General features: G+C 41.8%; 1 protein-coding gene across 1 annotated transcript in view; it reads left to right on the plus strand.

Moving 5' to 3' along the window:
• Positions 1-8,833: 8,833 nt before the first annotated feature.
• Positions 8,834-21,370, plus strand: part of CPQ (carboxypeptidase Q) — a 528,839-nt gene continuing 516,302 nt past the window's right edge. The window contains exon 1 of the mRNA XM_025393809.1: positions 8,834-9,008. The gene's annotated coding sequence lies outside the window, so the exon portion shown is untranslated. The remainder of the gene's footprint in view (positions 9,009-21,370) is intronic.

A 21,370-nucleotide genomic window follows, 5' to 3' on the forward strand; every position in this document is an offset into this window, starting at 1 on the left:
TATTGACATTTCAGCATAAAACTGTTACATCTCTCTTCTAAATGTATCTAATGGAATTTAGATTCTGCAATAACCAGATATTCCCCATGGTACACTTTAAAAATACCTGAAAAAAACTCTTTAATCGTCAGAAATTTTATGCTGTTCCTTTTCTTCCATAAAAGTTGTTTTTCTATTCCAGTGCTCTCCATTCTGGGTTTTAGCTCCCCAGTTTTTATGCTTCACAATATTTTGTTGATTGCCCCATCACAGTTCTCCACAACAAAAAAATACACATTAAAATTTAATTAAAAAATTTTTTTGTCCAGGTCCTGAATGATAAAATTTTTTGCTGAATTGAATTATCATTACCATTACTAGTATTATATGATTTATTATAACACTATAAATATATTACATATTTAATAAGTAAGTATTGAATGCAAAAAGTAATATATTGAAGGTGAATCTTCCTGAGGTAGATGAGGGTCACGGGAGCTGATGGAACTTAGATTAAAGTAATTATCGAAGTGTCCCTTGGCTTGACACATCTTTTCTTCCTCCAGACAATGCACCTCAGAGAGAGAGAGGATGTGTGAGAAGAGTTCTTTCTTTTGAGAAGTGGAAGAAAGGTAATCATGAAAGGTACCTTTTAGGCAAATTTATTTTGGAAAGAGGTAATACGGCATTTGAGGTTCTGGATCTTGAAACTGGTTCTTTACCACTGTCTCTGTCTGGCTGCCCCTTGGAAAGTTCTTGAGCACTATGATGACCAACATCCCTCTTTAATGCCTCTCGTCTCCCTGTTATTCTCTATCTCAGTTTCAATGGTAAATTATTGGTCATCCCAGTGAGTATTCCTTGTCATTCCCCTTCTCATTCCTCAGGTGAAATATATTCAGATTTGAAGATGACTCTTGAAAACCAAGGAGTGCCTATGTCCTATTTCTTTTTTTCCTATTAAGATTTTAAAATATTCATTGCATACCCACTATGTGCCACACACTATATTAGGTACTTTGATATATATCTCATTATCAAAATTATCACGTGAGATATTTATTATACCCTCCCCCTTTTAAAACATTTTTAAAAATCCTGACAACCTAGAAGGTTTAATTGACTAGCGATGGCTAATAAGTGGCTGAACCAGAGCCCAAACCTGGGTCTCCCTGTTTCTAAAGCCTTTTTTTGTTTGTTTGTTTGTTTTGAGATGGAGTCTTGCTCTGTCTTCCAGGCTGGAGTGCAGTGGCACGATCTCTGCTCACTGCAAGCTCTGCCTTCCAGGTTCACACTATTCTCTTGCCTCAGCCTCCCAAGTAGCTGAGACTACAGGCGCCCACCACACGCCTGGCTAGTTTTTTGTATTTTTTAGTAGAGATGGGGTTTCACCGTGTTTGCCAGGATGGTCTCCATCTTCTGACCTCATGATCAGCCCACCTCGGCCTCCCAAAGTGCTGGGATTACAGGCGTGAGCCACCGCACCTGGCCTAATTTATTTTTTCTAGATGGAGTGCTCTGTCGCCCAGGCTAGAGTGCATGGTGTAATCTTGGCTCACATCAACCTCTGCCTCCCGGGTTCAAGCAATTCTCCTGCCTCAGCCTCCCGAGCAGCTGGGACTACAGGCATGCACCACCAAGCCCAGCTATTTTTTTTTTTTTTTTTTGTATTTTTAGTAGAGATGGGGTTTCACCATGTTGGCCAGGATGGTCTCAATCTCTTGACCTCATGATCCACCTGCCTTGGCCTCCCACAGTGCTAGGATTACATGTGTGAGCCATTGCACCTGGCCCTTTTTTTTTTTTGAGACAGGATCTCACTCTGTCATCCAGGCTGGAGTGCAGTGGTGTGATCTCAGGTCACTGCAGCCTTGAATTCCTGGGCTCAGGTAATCCTCCCACCTCAGCCTTCCAAGTAGCTGGGATTACAGGCATGCACCACTGTGGTGCCCTGGAGACCGAGGACTAGACCTGAATTTCAGGAATAGGCTTTTCTTGAAATCCAGGTCTAGTCCCTGGGTCTCCAGAGCAGGCACTGCCTTGCATTGGTGTCCTTTCCTGGGGCAGGAGGTCCCACCTCATGAAACTTGGGTTGTGGCTCAGGCCTCCTCACTGCCAGACTGCTCTTTTGCCTATCAGGCTCCCTTTAACAGCTGTTTGTACTTTCTAATAATCCTGGTTCTGTTCACCAGCATCTCTTTCCTGGGTGACTGCACAGTGCCAGTCTATTCAGTGATGGCAGCCAGAGCGATTTCTCCAAACACTAAATTAAATGCACTGGATGTAAGCCAGTCCAATGTTTTCTATACGGATAAAGCCCTAACCTTGAAACAAGATTGATACAGCCCTGTTTTCAAATGCACACTTCAGCCCTAATAAACTTTCTTCTCCTTCCTTGTCCACACTGCAACTTCTCTCATCTTACCTATTGTTGCCCTACACACGTCTCCACCTTTCAGAATCATTTTTGATTCATGCTTCAGATCTCAGATCTCTGAAAAGTTGCCTGGGTTTTGTGCACCACTCTCTGCCCTGCTAACTTTGATGCCCTTCCAGTGGTGTGCTGGAGCCAGCTGGTACGGGCTCTCAAAGCCGACTGTGCATATCACTTCCCAGCTCCAGTGTTGCATAACATCACTTTGGCATCTTGAAATTGGCCATGATGGAAGTATTGATAGCATGGAAATCAACAAATGGTACAAATGAGAGTTTTATTTAAAAAACCAACAACTTGTTGATAAGCATTTACTAGCACACCACCATGCCCCTCTTATCTTTTCATAATGCTCTGAGCACTGTATATTTCTTCATTTGTTCAGTGAATATTTACTGTGTATTATGTGCCAGGCACTGCCCTCTGTACTGAGGATATAAATGTGGGCAAATAATATCACTCTTGCCATAATGGAGCTTAGAGTTAAAAGGGGGAGACTGCCCTTAGTCAAGTAAGTAAATAAATAAATAAATAAAATATTCAGTGATAATTATGTTAAGAACTAAAAATGCTTTCAAAATGTATAATAGGGTATTTGACCTGTCTAGGAAGGTTTTCCTGAGCTAAAATCTGCAGGATAATTTTGAGTTGAGGAAGGAACAAGGTGAAGGAACAGCATTCCAGGCCAAGGGAACTACATGTGCTATGGTTGGAGGGAGCATGCCTCCTAGGAGCAAGGAAATAAGACAAGTTTGGCGAGAAGGGAGTCAGAGAGTTTGGTGTGAGATGCAGCTGAAGAGTTAACCAGGAAGCAGGCCATGCAGAGTTTTGTAGGCCCTACTAAGGAGTTTTGTCCTATCCTAAAAGCAGTGAAGTGTTATTTATTTTTTTTCTTTTCTTCAATCTTTAAGTTCAGGGGTACCCATTACTGGGTATATACCCCAAAGAATATAAACCATTCTATTATAAAGACACATGCACACATATGTTCATTGCAGCACTATTCACAATAGCAAAGACATGGAATCAACCCAAATGTCCATCAATGATAGACCAGATAAAGAATATGTGGTACATATATAAAAGCTTCCTTTAGGAGCTCTTGAAAGGCAGGCCTGGTAGTGATGAATTCCCTTAGCATATGCTTGTCTGAAAAGGAACTTATTTCTCCTTCACTTATGAAGCTTAATTTGGCTGGATATAAAATTCTGTGCTGAGAATTCTTTTCTTTAAGAATGTTGAATATTGGCCCCCAATCTCTTCTGGCTTGTAGGGTTTCCACTGACAGGTCCACTATTAGTCTGATGGGTTTTGCTTTGTAAGTAACTTGGCCTTTCTTTCTGGGTGCCCTTAACATTTTTTCTTTCATTTAGGCCTTGGAAAATCTGATGATTAGGTGTCTTTGGATTGATCTTCTTGTGGAGTATCTTACTGGGGTTCTCTGGATTTCCTGAATTTGAATGTTGGCCTGTCTTGCTAGGTTGGAGAAGTTCTCCTGGATGATATCCTGAAGTATGTTTTTCAACTTGGTTTCATCCCCCTTGTCTCTTTCAGGTACCCCAATCAGTTGTAGGTTCAGTCTTTTTATATCATCCCATATTCTTGGATGTTTTGTGTCAGGCCTCTGAGCCCAAGCCAAACCGTCACATCCCCTGTGACTTGCATGTATATGCCCAGATGGCCTGAAATAACTGAAGAATCACAAATGAAGTGCAAATGCCCTGCCTCGCCTTAACTGATGACATTTCACCACAAAAGAAGTGAAAATGGCTGGTCCTTGCCTTAAGCGATAATATTATCTTGTGAAATTCCTTTTCCTGGCTCATCCTAGCTCAAAAAGCTCCCCCACTGAGCACCTGGTGACCCCTACTCCTGCCCGCCAGAGAACAACTCCTCTTTGACTGTAATTTTCCTTTACCTACCCAAATCCTATAAAACGGCCCCACCCTTATCTCCCTTCGCTGACTCTCTTTTCAGACTCAGCCCGCCTGCACCCAGGTGATTAAAAAGCTTTATTGATCACACAAAGCCTGTTTGGTGGTCTCTTCACATGGACGCGCATGACATTTTGTTCATTCTTTTTTATTCTTTTTTGCTCTGTTCTTGTCTGCTGGTCCTATTTCAGAAAGATAGTCTTCAAGCTCTGAGATTCTTTCCTCCACTTGGTCTATTCTGCTATTGATATTTGTGATTGCATTGTGAAGTTCTTGTGTTTTTCAGCTTCATCATGTCAGTTATATTCCTTTTTCACCTATTCTGGCTATCTGGCTATCAGCTCCAGTATTGTTTTATTATGATTCTTAGCTTCTTTGCATTGGGTTACAACATACTCCTTTAGCTCAACAAAGTTCGTTGTTACCCACCTTCTGAAGCATACTTCTGTCAGTTCAGCCATGTCAGTCTCAGTCCAGTTCTGTGCCCTTGCTGGGGAGGTCTTATGGTCATTTGCAGGAGAAAAGGCACTCTGGCTTTTTGAGTTTTCGGCATTTTTGCGTTAATTCTTTCTCATCTTTGTGGGCTTATCTACCTTTAATCTTTGAGGTTGTTGACTTTGAGGTTTTTGTGGGGTCTTTTTTGTTGATGTTGTTGTTTCTTTGTTTTTCTTTGTTTTCCTGACTGTTTCTTTGTTTTTCTCTTAACAGTCAGGCCACTTGACTGCTGCAGTTTGCTGGAGATCCGCTCCAGACCCCAGTTGCCTCACTTTTTCCTGTATCTGGAGGTATCACTAGTGAAGGCCACGAAACAGCAAAGATGGCAGCCAGCTTCTTCCTCAGGTGGTTTCTGATCTGTTGCCAGCCCTCATACATCTGTAGGAGGTGGCTAGAGACCCCCACTGGGAGGTTTCACCCAGTCAGGAGGAATGGGATTAGAGACCCACCCAAAGAAGTAGTCTGGCTGCTTTTTGTAGAGCAGGTGTGCTGCACTGGGAGTTGGGGTGAGCAGGGCCCTTATAGGCTGGACCACCTGTATTCTCCACAGCTGGCAGGCTGGAGCATCTGAGTCCACTGAACCATCAAGATGGTGGTTGTCCCTCTTCAGGGCTACCCGTCCCAGGAGATATCAAAGCTCTATTCATAGAGCCCTGGTTGGAGTGACTGAAGCCCCTGCAGGGAGGACCCACCCATGAGGAATGGATTGGGGTCCCACTTAAAGAAGCAGCCTGGCTGCAATTTGGCAAGGCAGCTGTGCTACATTGTGGGGGACCCTTCCTTGTGTGGTCCATCTGTATTATCCACAGCTGGCAGGCTGGAATGGCTGAGTCAACTGAACTGCAGAGATGATGGCTTCCCCTCCCTCCAGGAGCTCTGTCCCAGGGAGATATCAGAGTTCTGTTCATAAAACGGTTGCTGGAGGGGCTTAAGGAGGTCCTCTCCAGTGAGGAGGAGTGACTTGGGGTCCCACTTACAGAAGCAGTCTGGCTGCTTTTTGGTAGGGCAGGTGTGGTGCATTGTAGCAGAGGTAACCCTTCCTAGTTCTGACCGTCTGTATTCTGCACAGCCAGGAGACTGCAGCAGCTGAGTCGACTGAACCACAGAGATGGTGGCAGCCCCTCCCCCTTGGGAACTCAAACCTGTCTCAGGCAAACTCCCACCCGCTGCCATTGGCTGTCTGGGATTCCAAGCTGGTGGTCTTAACTTGTGGGGCATCATGTAAGTGGGGCCTGAAGAATGGCATTGCTTGGCTCCCTGGATTCAGCCCCCTTCCTAGAGATGGATTTCCTGCCTTGCTGGTGATTGTGGCCAGAGTATGTAAAACTTCTGGGCCTCTTTGTATGTGCCTGAGTGGCTGCTCTGCCAAGACAACACACAGCTGTGTGTATCAGACTCAAGGCTCTGGTGGTGTGGACTCATGAGGGGGTCTCTTGATCCACAGATTGCAAAGATTCATGGGAGATGCATGGTTTCCTGGGTTGCACAATCACTCACCACTTCCCTTGGGTTAGGGTGGAGGTGTCTTTGACTCTGTGCTGCTCCAGGGTGGGCTCCCCACCCTGCCCAACTTTTCTTCATTTTCCATGGGCCAGTGGTTTTCCTAGTCAGTCCCAATGCGAGAACCTGGATATTTCAGTTGAAGATACTGAATTCACTTGCCCCTTTTCATTCCTCTCTGTGAGTGCTGCGGGCAGAGGCTTCTAATTGACCATAATGGATTGATCTTCCCGCAGTGAAGTGTTTTAAGAAGGAAGAACACGTGGTATCGTGGAAAATCAGCATAGCATCGTGGCTCAGAAATAGACTCTGCAGCCAGGCAGGTAGCTTGGTTTGGAATTCTGGTCCTGCAACTTACCGGTAACCTCTCTGTGCCTTAGTTTCCTCACAGTTTAAATAGGGATAAAATAATATCTACTTTATAGGTCTATTTGCGAGGTTTTAAAATTCTTGGAATACTACCTGGCTCATTATACATGCTACAGAAGTGCTTATTCAATTAAATAAATAAAATCATCTTTGGTAAGATAACTCTGAACATTGTATGGTTTAGTAGAGGATGCTGACAAGAATAAATAATTAAAACATATTATGAAGTAAGCATAAAAGGTAGTGGTAATGCAAAGATGAGAATGAACTCTGCTTCCTGTGATTTGTGTGAGCAGACAAATGTCACTGTACTCAGAAGCTTAAAGCCTAGTGAGGGAAGCTGACATGAATGAAAACCAATGGGAAAAAATGTTAGAGTAGAGGTATAAGCAAGAGTGATTAATTTCAACTTGAAAGCAAATGGGGGAGGTTTCACAGAGAGGGGCCCAGCATATTGGTTGATTGCTTGGGCTCCAGAATCAGGCCAGCGCAGTTTAATGCTGACTTTGTACCTCACTGGTTTTCTGACTTGACATCTCTAATCCTCCATCTCCTTATCTGTAAAGTGGGGATAAACAATAATGATCATAATTTGTAGCTCATAGGACAAATAAGAATTCACAGTTAATGCATTGAAAATCTTAGCACAAGGCACTCAATAAATGTGAAGCTTTTATTATTATTACGAGTTGAAACTTGAGTGGGAAAGAACTTTGTTGGCATTAAACATGAGAAAAGGCCCAGAAGTTGAAAAGCATTTGACATAACGAACAGCAAGTCAGCGCCACTTAAACTGTAGTCACCACCGCCAGTCAATGAACAGCTTTTTACTGGTCCATGAACAGGTAAGTATAGAAATTGTGCGTAAACATTTAGAAATAAAAAAAACAACAGCCAAAAATTGAAAAACTAATTTTATGCTTTTTGGGATACTCGTTGTACACTTGTAATAAAAACTGTGCTTGTAGTTTTTGTCTCTTATCTGCTAGCTGGTTTTGAATTGTGTTTTACAGAAATAATGGTCCATGTCAGATTGGAAATAATAAAAACTTTTCCTTTACCGTTGATGGTTGGAGAAAAAAGTAATTCAGTGGGGTTTGATATGGCATCCGAGAGATAATTCTGGAAAGGTGGGTCAGGGCCATGTTTATGAGGACCCTCCAATGCCTCACAGAGTTCACCCTTTTTTCGGTGGGCAACAGGGCTAGTAAGGTTTAGAGGGATTGTTAACCGAAGGTGAGTGGACTTTCCACATTTTTTGTTTTTTGTTTTCTTTTTTTCCCCCAGCGAGCATGTGCTTTTTCTTTCTTTTCTTTTTAAATTAAAAGTTCTGTTTTGTTTTTTTAGTTAAGAGCAGAGACTGGAACTGCTCAGTGTTTCACAAAGATAACTGTTTGTATTTGATAAGAGTTTCCTTAAACAAAGGAATTTGCACTTATCAAAACATAAAGCATTGAAAACAATGAGCACATACTCTGTGACCAGAATGCGTGTGACTTGTTGAGATAAGCCACACCAGGTAATCAGATGAGTCTCCTTTCTTCTTGGGCACCCTCATATAATTAAGGCACAAGCGAAAGAGAAAAGACTCTTTCTGATCTCTCAGTTCGGGTCATCTCTTCTGCCTTCCATCATCACCGCCTAACAATCCTACACCTGGCAGGATGGGAAAACGGTTTAATAATCGCTTCCCTCTGGGAGGCGTTTGGCAGCTCAGAAAGCATGGCCTTTACTCAGGCTCAGAGAAACACAAAAACCTTTCACGTTTTCCTTTCAGCTTCGCAGCCCGGTCCTTCTCTACCTGCACGGGCACCCATCGAAGCACAGGACCCTTCTGCCAAGCCATGCGCCTTCTCAGGCCCCTGCCGCCCGCCTTGCCTGAGGCTGTGCTTCTGAAAAGCACGCGGCCCTGGCCTGCGCACCACCCAGTCTGAGGGAGACGCCCCTGCACGAAGGAGTCAGGCCTAGGGGCTCCGGACCCAGGGCGACACTCAATTTTCTAACAGAAGCCACAGCCCAGAAGCTGAGCAGCCTTCCGGCCGATCTGTGTCCCTAAGGTCGCCCTCGGAGGGCGAGTGAGACCCCCCGAGGCGTTCCGGAGGTGGTGCCCGGCCCCCGAGTCAGGTCTTTGCCCCGCCTCTCGGTCCGCGGCCTGGGCGGCAGGCAGGGCTACAGTCACGGGGCGGCGCGGAGGGCCCCAGCCTGGTCAGGGGTGTGGCCGCCGCCACCGTAAGGCTAGGCCGCGAGCCCGGTCCTGGGAGCCGCCTCCGTCGCCGCCGTAGGAGCCGCCCCATCAGGTGCGTTTGCAGCCGACCTGGCAGTGCCCGCGGGCGGCTGGACCGAGGCCTTGGCTCCTACCCGTGGCGGTCGGGCGGGCTGACGCTGGAGCAGGCCAGGGGCGGGGGCAGACGGGGACGGACTTCCAACATCGCTCATTCGGGGGAGTGACGGGAGGACCTGGTTGGGGAGCGGCGGGTTGGCAGCCTGTGGCTGCCCCTTCGTGACACTGGAGGCACCGAGCCTAGAAATGGGGAAGCTGTGACGTGGGGGTGGTGGAGGATGCTGCGGGACAGCAGCGAGCACGGCCCTCAGCCGTCCTTCCCAAGACGGTTTTACTTCCCCTCAGCAACAGGGCTCAGCCCCAAGCCGCCCCCTTCATCCCGCATCTGCAAACATTCCTGGTCCCCCTGAGCCTCCAGTATGCTTTATGCAGTTCTTTTGGGGTTCCTTTCGCATTTTACTGTGTACTTTCGCTTTTGATGCGTCTAGTTTCTGCTACTAGACTCTCCTAGAATCTAAGTTCCATGAGGGCAAAGTCCCATCTGACTTAGGACTCAGAGCTACTCGATAAGTAATTGGATGAGTACCTACGCCATAGAACTGAGTGAATTAACAAATGAGTAAGTCAGTGAGTGCATATGAGATTGAACTGAATGAATCAGTGCATGAGTGAAAATAAAGATACATGAAGTGGAAGCAGTGAAGATGCAGGCTTACAACTCGTAGGTTTTGATAGCTTTCCAAAAAGTTGTGTAAATGTTGCACTTTTGCAAATGGAGGCATTCTGATTGGGACCACTTAAAAAGAGTTCTATTCTATGCTGTTAAAATAATCTCCAGAAACGCCCCCTGGTATTTCCATTTTTGGTGGACTTGGCTTTATGTGTTTGCTTACAACAAAATATGCCTAGGTTTTTTCTTGCTTGTGTTTTGTTCACTTCTACTTTGGACATTTAAAGAATCATTGTCACTATAATATTTCATTCATTTCTTAAAGATAAGGGTGACTGTAAAGGCAGAACCATATGACTCTGACTTGTTCGTAAAACCAGGCGTTTCTTTTGAATTCAGAGTTATTAAGAATCTTGTCTGTTTTCCTGAGACAGGTGCTGGCTGATTTGCAGGTGACTGAAGAAGGCTACATAGGGCCCCGAGAGACATTTATCTGTTTGTAAACACATAGGCTTAGCACATAGCTTTAATACAGTTGGCCACTGCAGCAGTTCTTAGTTTCCAGGCCCAGGTTCCAGAAGAGCCGGATGACCTTGGACTTGCCACTTGATCTCTTTAGGTTTTAATTTCTTAATCTCCAAAATGAAGGTGTTTAGCTAGGGACCCTTCCTGAGTTAAACCTTTGGGATTCTTTTTTATCAGGGTTAGAAGGTGAAATTACCGATGATTTCCTGGAGTTCTGCTTACTTCACCTCCTCTGTTTGAGATTCCATAGCATTTTGTCTCTGCTGTCTTCTCTGCTATTTACAACTCATTTCCTTTCTTCTCCACATCTGCAATAAGAAAGCCTGGGAGCTCAAGATAAGTATAATAAATCCTAGGCTGGTGGGGAGAAAGGAGGGCAAGATTTTCTTCTACATTGTCACAGGCTCCTGGTCCTGGGTCTGACTTGTTTCCAGTGCAACCTAGTCTGACAATGCTATATATTCCCAGTGTATCCGGGGAACTGCATCCCTATTTCTTTGCATGCATTTGAGATTAGTTATCATGGATCACATTTTGGAGCTGGAAGGACCTTGGAGATTTTTTAAAGGCACTTCAAAAGTCATTATACATACGTATTTAAATATTTTTGCATGCTACATTTAACAAACACAAAGTTCCAAATGTGTTAAGTAAAATGAAATTAATGTTACCTACTTCAGTTAATTCAAGTTTATAAGGAGAAGTGGGATACACATGTTGCTTGGTGAAAAGGGCCAACCCAAAGAGCCAGTTATGAGGTCATGTGTCATACAGGCATGGAATGTTACAAAGCTGATATTTATGGGGCACTGACCATACACCAGGCACTGTTATATTTAATCTTTTTACTTATATTGCCCCATTTAATCGTCACTATATACCTAAGAGCTAGATACTATGGTAATTCCTATTTGACCTTCTTAACTAGAAACAGCACTTGGAAAATGGGACAGTTAGGACTTAGAACTCAAGCAGATGGAAACAGGGTTTCTCCCAGAAACAAGACAATCTTGTCAGGAAAGACTGTGTGACTTTGAAGAATGTGGTCTCTGTGTGTGTTCAAGCATATATACAAACCCTGCGTTATTTGGGTAACTGAATTTAGAATGAGAGTACAGGGTGAAATGATTAAGACTGAATTATAAGGGAGTTGGTTGTTTCATCATTTTGAAAATTATTGAATTCCATTGAGATTCTAGGAGACTCTGATACTTTGACCTAGGTGCCCATGCATCTTAATTTTAAACGTATTCAGACTTACCAATTTAGGGAATATAAAATGAGTGGCATCAAGAGTTGTCATCAGTGAATGGCACTTAAGGGCTTTGAACCATGAGTGCCAAGCAGTGTTGTTTCTTGGACTAGCTTTGTGCCCTTGGTAAGACACTGCCTTCCAACCTCCTTCTTTATAAGACCAACAATCCCTAGTATAGACAAAGAACAATGCCTACATCTGTGTAATCCAGAGACAAGAATGCAGGATGGATTTCCAGAACTCTTATAATTAATTGATGAGAGCAAAAGAGGAAAAGAGAGGCCCATAAAATAAGTGGGAAATTATTTTGTTTCTTTTTTGTCAGCCAAGTTTAGCCCCATGGAAAGCAGAGACCAGTTGTGGCCGCCTGAAAAACTAAGAGCTGATGCCAGTTTGATTTAGCTCAGGAGGCTGAAACTTTCTGCCCCAAAGGCTGGTGTGATGGAATAGACCTTCCCATTGCTCACAATATTATGAAAAAAACATTAAAGCAACAATTTTTATTACTTGCCCTGAAGCTAGAGCTTTAAAATGTACTTTCTCCTCCTACCCTCCCTAAACCACTTAACTTTTAAAAACAAACAACCCATTCATGTGTTTGTTATAGTCACATTATTAGTTCTTTCTCTTTATTCCTGGGCCCTTTTCTTTAATGCAGTGAAGTGTCTGGAGGGGTGTACATCTGGATCTCTGGAATTTTCCTTTAGTTATTTTATTCAGAACATATTAATTTCAATAACTGTTTACTGAGTGTGTACTATGTGCCGGATAAAGATGAATGAGAACAAATTTAAATAGGAGAGTGACCCATCTGCAAACAATTGCACCACAGGGTAATGTGGAAGTAGTGGTCACTCACTCTTCCAGGAAAGAGGTGTGATTGGAGCTCAGGAAGACTTTGCAGAGAAGGTGAATTTCAAACTGTGTTTCAAAGCCTGAAGACCAAGCAGAGGGAGAAGGGTATTCCAAGAATGGAGAACAACAAGAGCAAAGAAAAGGACGCAAGTATGAACATGGCATTCTTCGGGAGATGGGATTTCAGTGTGGCTGTGGTAGGGAGGTCTGGTAAGGCTAGGGCCAGACATTGATGGTCCTTGAATGTCATGTTATTTAAACTTTATCACAGTCTAGATAATCCTTTTCAGCATTATTTTTGTTTTGTTTTGTTTTGAGACAAGGCCTCTCTCTGTCACCCAGGCTGGAGTGCCATGGCAAGATCTCAGCTCACTGCAACTTTCTCTTCCTGGTTCGAGTGATTCTCCTGCCTCCGCCTCCCAAATAGCTGGAACTACAGGCGCATGCCACTACAGCCTGGCTAATTTTTGTATTTTTAGTAGAGACGGGGCTTTGCCATGTGGGCCAGGTTGATCTCGACCTTCTGGCTGCAAGCTATCTGCCTGCCTTGGCCTCCCACAGTGTAGGGATTACAGGCATGAGCCACTGTACCTGGCTGTTTTCAGCATATTTAAGCTGAATTTTAAGCAGAGGAGTGATATGATTGGATTTTCTTTAGAAAATAGCTACAGTAATGTTTCAGAAGAACTGGGGAATGAAGAGCCAGAAGGCCACAGGAAAATGAAGATGCTATTGCCATAGTTCTCATGAAATAGGATAAGGATCTAAACTAAGATAGGTTTGAGAGGCTTTTTGAAAACAGCAGGATTAATGACTAGCTGGATATGGGAAATATGTTTAAAAATAATCTGAGGTTTTGGAATTGCTTAACTGGGTGAGTGGAGATGCCACTAATGAGGGTAAGAAATGTAAGGTGAGGAAGAAGTTTCGGGAGAAAGACGGTGAGTGAGCGGAGGTAGCTGTGGAACATCCAGGTGGAGATCCCAGGATATAGTCTTTTCTGTAGCTGTGCTGTGATGTCACACAGTCAAGACCTCAGCCAAACATTACAATAGGGTCTCGGTCTAAAAAGACACATCAGTTTAATAACTCACTTAAAAAATACATCATACTTATCTAATGACCATTACATTATATTTCAGGCGAGTTCTTAGAGAACTCTGATTCTTGTGTAAGTGCCAGTAAAGGAAAGAAGATTGGAGACTCAAACAATGGGGGGTTATTATAAGCTGCCAGAAGAAACTGAAAAAGAGAAATACAGACCAGAGTGGTTCAAAGGAACAAAGATAAGGAAATGGCAGGAGTGTTGCAGAGAGCAGTGGTTTCCAAAGACACAGGTATAGGCAGATATGAAATACAGAAAAGAAATTTGAGCTGGCGCTTCCAAATAATTGTACTTCTTTAATGGTAAGATATCACAAGCTTTGATTTCTCATCTTATTCAGTTTGTCAGGAAGAGACAAACAGGAGATTGTTCAGAGGTGTGGGTGCTGGGCAGAGGGCTTGATCTCATTTTGCAGAGAAAGTGTTCGGAGACTTTGAACTAAGCAAAGAGTAACAGGGAAAGTAAGATAAAAATGAAAAGGATAATGATTTGGAGAAATTTTCCAGAAAATTTAAGTAATTCTATGACAAACCAGTGTTAACAAAGAAAAAGGCAGATCAATGCAGTGTTCTCTTGATGCAGTGGTATTAGACTTCCTTGGAGAAAAGATTCGTATAGCACCTTATATTTAAAAAGCAATTTTATATTTGATTGTTATAAGAACCTAGGAAGTAGGTGCACCCAGGCCTTATTATCTTTCTTTTATAAACTAAAAATCTGGCATGAAGGAGGCTGCAGTTTGTCTCATGGCTCAGATGGCTCAGATCCCGTGGCTGGCAGGGACTCAGAACCTTCTGACTTTGGGTCCATTGCTTTGTCCATTGTATCGAAGCCTTGCCTTACCTTGGAACCTTGGCCTGCTGCAGTGTGTCCCCTCCTTCCCTTACCGTATCATATCACGGAAATGTAAAAGTAAAGCAGATGGTATTTGAACACCAAAAGAGCCAAGATCTCTGCGGAGACAGACAGTGATGTGAAAGGATCCTTAGCACCGATTATGCTATCTACAATGGGGATGTTCATGAAGGGTTGTGCATAGAGCCTATCTATGTAAATCAAATGACACTTTCAATGCGGTGGGGGAGTCCACAATATCAAAGTGTTATGATTAAATTTTTTATGAGGCAAATAATCCCTTTATAAAATGAACAGTCACTCCTTGTTTTATTATCTGAATAAATCCAGACTTTCAAATACGGGGTTGACTTAAAGCAAGATAGTAGCCTACATCTATATTTATCATATGTGAAGATTTTTCTGACTTGGGTATTGAATATGAAGATGGGGATCTGGAGCTGGATCCTCTAATTGTTAGAGACCATTTAAAATATAATGGACATCATGACTCGTAGTTAAATCCATCCAGCTACCTTTACTGTTTACCAAGTACCTAACAGGTAAGCCATTGGATGGGGCAAAACTCAGCTGGGAAATGGAAAACAAGCCCAGCACTGGCACTGCCTTCAGTCTGACAGTTAGACCACAAGAGAGTCATAAATGTAAATTCACCAATATAGTGAGCCAGGGTAAGAAAACCAGAAACTCTTATGGTCCTGGAATTCTACATCAGTATTAAAATGAAACCAAGTATATTTCAAAGCAAAGACCATTATATTAGACCCAGAGTTATTTTGTACTGATAAAAGATAACCTCTGTAAGGAAGAAGAGGTAGTTGTGACTCTTTTTTGCATCAAACATCTAAAAATGCATATCTTCAAAATATGTAAAACTAATGATCAGAAGTATGAGAAAATAAGCAAAGCTACTTGTAGGACACCTTAGATCTGTTGTTTTTCATGACAAATTAAATAGACAAAGTCAAATGGTAATATGCAAGATTTGAATAGTATAACTAATGAGGTTAAATAATATAATTTATGAGTGAATAGGGATATGGAACATTTAATAGTATATTTTATTAATCAAAAATAATTATTTATATTATGTATGAATATACATGTACATGATATATATTGGAATATATATGGGGTATATGTGTGTATATATATTTCCTTTTTTGCATTAATAAGTTCTTTTTTATTTTATTGTAAATTGACAAATTATGATTGTATATATTTATGAGGTACAAAGTAATGTTGATATATGTCATAACACAACATTTCATACAATGTGGAATGATTAAATCAAGCTAATAAGCATACCCATCACCTTAAATACTTATTTTTGTGGTGAAAATATTTGAAATTTGCTCTCTTAGCGATTTTGAAATATACAACACAGTATAATTAACTATAGTCATCATGGTTACAACGTAATCTCAAAAAACATATTCCGCTTATTTAATTAAAACTTTGAACCCTTTGGCATTCCCCATTTTTCCCAACTCCTCAGACTTTAGTCAGCACCATTCTACTCTACACTTCTTAGTTCTGTTGTTTTAGATTCCACATAGAAGTGAGATCATGTGGTATTTGTCTTTCTGTGCCTATGTCTGGCTTATTTCATTTAGCATAATGTCCTGCAGCTTCATCCATGTTGTCACAAATGACAGAATTTCCTCATTTTTAAAGGCAGAATGGTATTTCATTGTGCATATATACGACCTTTTGTTTATCCATTTATCTGTTGATGGACTTAGGTTGATTCTATAATTTGGCTATTGTGAATAGTGCTGCAGTGAACATGGGATAGTGCTGCAGTGAACATGGGATTGCATATATCTCTTTAATATAATTATTTCAAATCTTTGGATATGTACTTAGAAGTGGGACTGCTGGATCATATGATAGTTCTATCTTTAGTTTTTTTGAGGACTCTCCATAAAGTTTTCAGTAATGGCTATACGAATTTACATTCCCATCAACAATGCGTAAGAGTTTCCTTTACTTCACGTTGTCACCAGAATTTTGTTTTTGTGGCAGGATCTGGTTCTTTTGTCCAGGCTGGAGTACAGGGGTGTGATCTCGGCTCACTGCAACCTCTGCCTCCCAAGATCAAGCCATCCTCCCTCCTCAGCCTCCTAGGTAACTGGGACTACAAGTGTGCCACTGTGCCTGGCTAATTTTTGTATATTTGAAGAGATGGGGTTTTGCCATGTTGCCCAGACTGGTCTCAAACTCCTGAGCTCAAGCAATCTATTCCCCTTGGCCTCCCAAAGTGCTGGATTACAAGAGTGAGGCACAGTGCCTAGTGCACTTGTTATTTTCTGTCTTTTTCATAGTAGCCATTCTAACTGGGGTGAGATATTATCTCATTGCAGTTTTGATTTGCTTTTCTTTGATAATTAATGATGTTGAGCATTTTTAAATATATCTGTTGGTCATTTTTATGTGTTCTTTTGAGAATTGTCTATTCAGGTTCTTTGTCCATTTTTTAATCGGGTTGCTTGTTTTCTTGCTATTGAGTTGTTTGAGTTCCTTATACAGTTCATCCTTGAGCAATGCGGGGCTTAGGTGTGCTGACTCCCTCTACTTTTGAAAATTCTATTATAACTTTTGATTCCCCCAAAACTTAACTACTAATAGCCAACTGTTGACTGGAAGTCTTACGAGTAACATAAACAGCCAATTAACACGTATTTTGTATGTTACATGTAATATATATACTATATGCTTACAATAGAGTAAGATAGAGAAAAGAAAATTTTATTGAGAAAATCATAAGGGAGAGAAAATATATTTACTATTTATTAAGTGGAAGTGAATAATCATAAAGGTCTTCATTCTTGTCATCTTTATGTTGAGTAGGCGGAGGAGGAGGAGGAAGAGAAGGGGTTGGTCTTGCTGTCTTAGAGGTGGCTGAGGTGGAAGAAGTGGAGGAGGTAGAAGGGGAGGGAGGAGAGGCAGGCCCACTTGGTGTAACTTTCTGGAAATACATCATAATTTCTGTATGGCTACTTTTCTTTTTTGCAAAATGTTGTAAAGTTTATCTTAAAATGTTTCTATACAGTATCAGTCTTTCTTCCGCTATTTGCTTTAGCTTCAGTGCCCATATCATAGAAGCGTTCATGTCATAAAAGAAGTCAAAGTGGTCTTAAATAATCAGAACGGTTCTGCCAGATTGTCTGTTGTTAATTTGCTTTTTGGTACTTTTATATCCTCCTCCTCATCATAAGGCACTGGTTCAGAAGCATTCCGTCAAGTTGTCTTCTGTCAATTCCTCTGGTGTGTAGTGTCTATTAGCTCTTGAATTTCTCCAAGATTCATATCTTGATATCTTCACTCACCACCTTTTTTCCCACTGTATTCACAATCACTTTCATGATTTCCTTGACTGGCTTTGTCATAAATCCTGTGAAGTCATACACAACAGCTGGGCACAGTTTTCTCCTGCAGGAACTTATTGTTGGCTTGATGGCTCACAGCTTTTTCTATAACAGTGATGGTGTCTTCAATGGTGTAATCCTTCTAGACTTTCATGATGTTCTATCAGGGTTCTCTAACATAGCGTTGACATCCTTTCCACAGAGTACTGTGTATAATGAGCCTTCAAGGTCCTTATGATCCCCTGATGTAGAGGATAGTTAGAGATGTTGTGTTTGGGGGCAAGTAGAACACTTTGATATCTTTGATGTTAAACTCATAGGGTTCTAGGTGGCCAGGGGCATTATCTAATATGAAAATAATTTTAAAAGGCATTCCCTTACTGGCAAGATACTCTCTGACCTCAGGGAAAAAGCATCAGTGGAACCAATCCAGAAAAATAGTTCTTGTTTAAGCCGAAAGACTGGCAGCTGATGTTTATCTTTTCCCATCAAGACTTGGAGGTTAGCAACTTTATAGATAACAATCCTGACCATAAACCTGACTGAATTTGCACAAAACAGTAGAGTTAGCCTATCCCTTCCTACCTTAAATCTTGGTGCTCACTTCTCTTCCTTACTAGTAAATGTCCTTTGTGGCTTTTTTTTTTTTTTCCCAGAATACAGCATGTTCATCTGCATTAAAACCCTGTTTAGGCAGGTATCCTTTCTCTTCGATGATTTTTTAATGGCTTTGCAATATAGTTTGATATCAGGTAGTATGATGCCTCCAGCTTTGTTTGTTTTGTATAAGATCATCTTGGTGATTTTTATTTTTATTCCCTATGAATTTTAGGATTTTTTTTCTATTTCCTTTTAAAATATACTTTCTGGCCATTTTTCTCTCTCTTCATCTTCTGAAATTTCTATTATGTGAAGGTTAGTTCCCTTGATTGTGATTGTGTCACATAATTCTTGTAGGCTTTCTTCGTCTTTTTCATTCTTTTTTCTTTTTTCTCCTCTGGTGAATAATTTCAAATATTCTGTCTTTAGCTCACTGATTTTTCTGCTTAATTGAGTCTGCTGTTGAAGATTTCTATTGTACTTTTCAATTAAGTCATTGTAATCTTTATCTCTAGGGTTTTTTTATTGTTTCTACTTCTTTTTCTACATTCTAATTTTGTGTATTATTTTTCAAATTTCATTTAATTTTATATCCATATATTCTTGTAGTTCACTGAACTGCTTTACAAGGATTCTTCTGGATTTTTTTTCTGCCACTTTATAGATCTTCATTTTTCTGTTATTGGAACTTTGTTAGCTTCTTTTGATGATTACAGATGCTCTTTGACTTACAATGGGCTTATGTCCTGTTAAACCCATAGTAATTTGAAAACTTTGTAAGAAATGTGTTTAATACACCAATAAACCAATTGTAATGTCAAAAAATTATAAGTTGAACCACATAAGTGCAGATGCTCCTTGACTTACAATGAGTTATATCCTGATAAGTACGTTCTAAGGTTGTATAGTTGTAAGTTGAACCATCATAAATTGGGGACCGTCTATATTTGTAATCCTTGTGTTCTTTCATGGGTGTCTGCACATTTGAAGAGACAGCTTCCTTCTGAGTGCAGTGGTATAATGACAGCCCACTGCAGCCTTCACCTCCTGGGCTCATAAGATTCTCCCACCTCAGCCTCCTGAGTAGTTGGGACAACAGGTATGTGCCACCATGCCTGGCTACTTTTTGTATTTTTTGTAAATATGGGGTTTCACCATGTTGTCCAGGCTGGTCTTGAACTTGTGGGCTCAAGTGATCTACTTACCTTGGCTTCCCAAAGTGCTGGAATAACAAGCATAAGCCACTGCATCTGGCCTCAACAGTTTGCTCTTCTTGTCTTTACAGGTATTCTTTGGCAGGGATTGGCCTTTACTTCTTAGTCTAGGGTGTGATTCTTATTGGTTCAGGTGGTAATGACCCCATGCAGGAAGAGCTTGCTATAGTTGGCTGGGCTGCTGCCTTTGCTCTGAGGTCTGATGGGGCTGCTGGCTAGGCTTCCCTGCCTGGGGGAGACCACTGACTGGGCTCTGCTATAATTTCTCATTGGACAAGGTTGTAGGGTATATTTCCTGGCTGGGTGGTACTACTTTTTGGGTTCAACAGTTATGCAGGGCTGCAGGCTGGACTCTGAGTTTAGGTGGAGTTGCTGCTCAGGATGGATGGGGTCTGGAGGCTATGCGGCATAGAACTGCATGGTTGAGGATTGCCTCTTCCTGAGTAGGGCCTTGGAGTGGGCTCTGAGTCTGGATCGAGCCACTCTTTGGACTTCTGGGTCCAAACCCTGTGAACCCCTATGATCCACAGAAATGCCCTGTGTTGGTCATCTCCACATCTCCCTCCTGGGTAAGGCATTGGGGTGGTCTCTGAGGCTAGATATGGAGGCTATCCATCTAAAGACTCAAACCAGGCTGACCTTCTCATCATGTTTCTGTGAACAGTGTGCTTGGCTTTGCAAGTGAGCTGTACCATTGGCTGGTGTCTCTGATTTTGCACCACCACTGGGAGGAACATAGAGCCATCACCAAATTTTGCACACTGGTCCCTGTGAGCTCTGCCTCCTTTCTTTGTTTATACCTAACCCCAGGAGGTCTAGCCATGTCATTACTGCCAGTATTCCCTATGAGGTCAGACAGACAGGAGTGGACTTTCTGGGAAGTGTCTCAGAATGCTGGGGAGCCAGATGTCTAGAAACTCTGTTTTTTTACTGTATGGGCTCAGTTAAAAAGATCCTCTTGGTTGGGCACAGTGACTCAAGCCTGTAATTCCAGCACTTTGGGGGGCCGATGTGGGTGGATCATGAGGTCAGGAGATCAAGACCATCCTGGTAAATATGGTGAAACTCTGTCTCTACTAAAAATACAAAAATTAGCTGGGCATGGTGGTGTGTGCCTGTAATCCCAGCTACTCAGGAGGCTGAGGCAGGAGAATTGCTTGAACTTGGGAGGTGGAGGTTGCAGTGAGCCGAGATTGTGCCACTGTACTTCAGCTAGGGTAACAGAGAGGGACTCTGTCTCAAAAAAAAAAAAAAAAAAAAAAATCCTCTCTCTGTGCGTCACCGTGCTGATTTGGGAAAGCAGGAGGGGCAATATGGTCAACGTGAGATTGTTCTTCTTCTAACGTGGTTTTTGTTTGATTCAGCGGCCTATTCTTTCAGCTGTCTCCATTTCTTTCTCAAGTTTGTAAGTTTTCACAAAAGTGTTCTTGTCTTTGGATTGTTGCTTGTTGGACTTTCTGTAGAGGGAAGTGAAGCCAAGTGAAGCCTGGGATTTCCTATTCTGCCATCTTGCTGATGTCACACCTACATATTTACAGAAAATTCACATCCTGCTTGTAACATTTATGAGAGATTGTAAAAAACAAAACAACAATGTCAACAACAACAAAAAACCCAACAGCCTTACATGAAGACTTTAGTGAATTCCAGAGTCTTTCTTACTCTTACTGGCCTTGTGCCTTAGTCCTCTGGTTTAGCCCCTGTTTCCAGCTAGCTTTTAACAGGTTGAGATGATGAAAAGAAAATATACCTCTCTCCTTTCATAATACTGTGAAGTAGCGCATATAATTCATCTTCCATGTTTATATACATATATCTCTTTTGTGCCAGAGCATAATTTTGAGATTCTTTTTTCATTATCAAAATCAAATGGATCTATGCTAATCATAACTTATCTGAGCCTGTATTTGTTACATTTGAGTATTTTA

This window comes from Theropithecus gelada, chromosome 8, assembly GCF_003255815.1.
Source record: "Theropithecus gelada isolate Dixy chromosome 8, Tgel_1.0, whole genome shotgun sequence".
In the NCBI taxonomy this organism is placed as follows: Eukaryota; Metazoa; Chordata; class Mammalia; order Primates; family Cercopithecidae; genus Theropithecus; species Theropithecus gelada.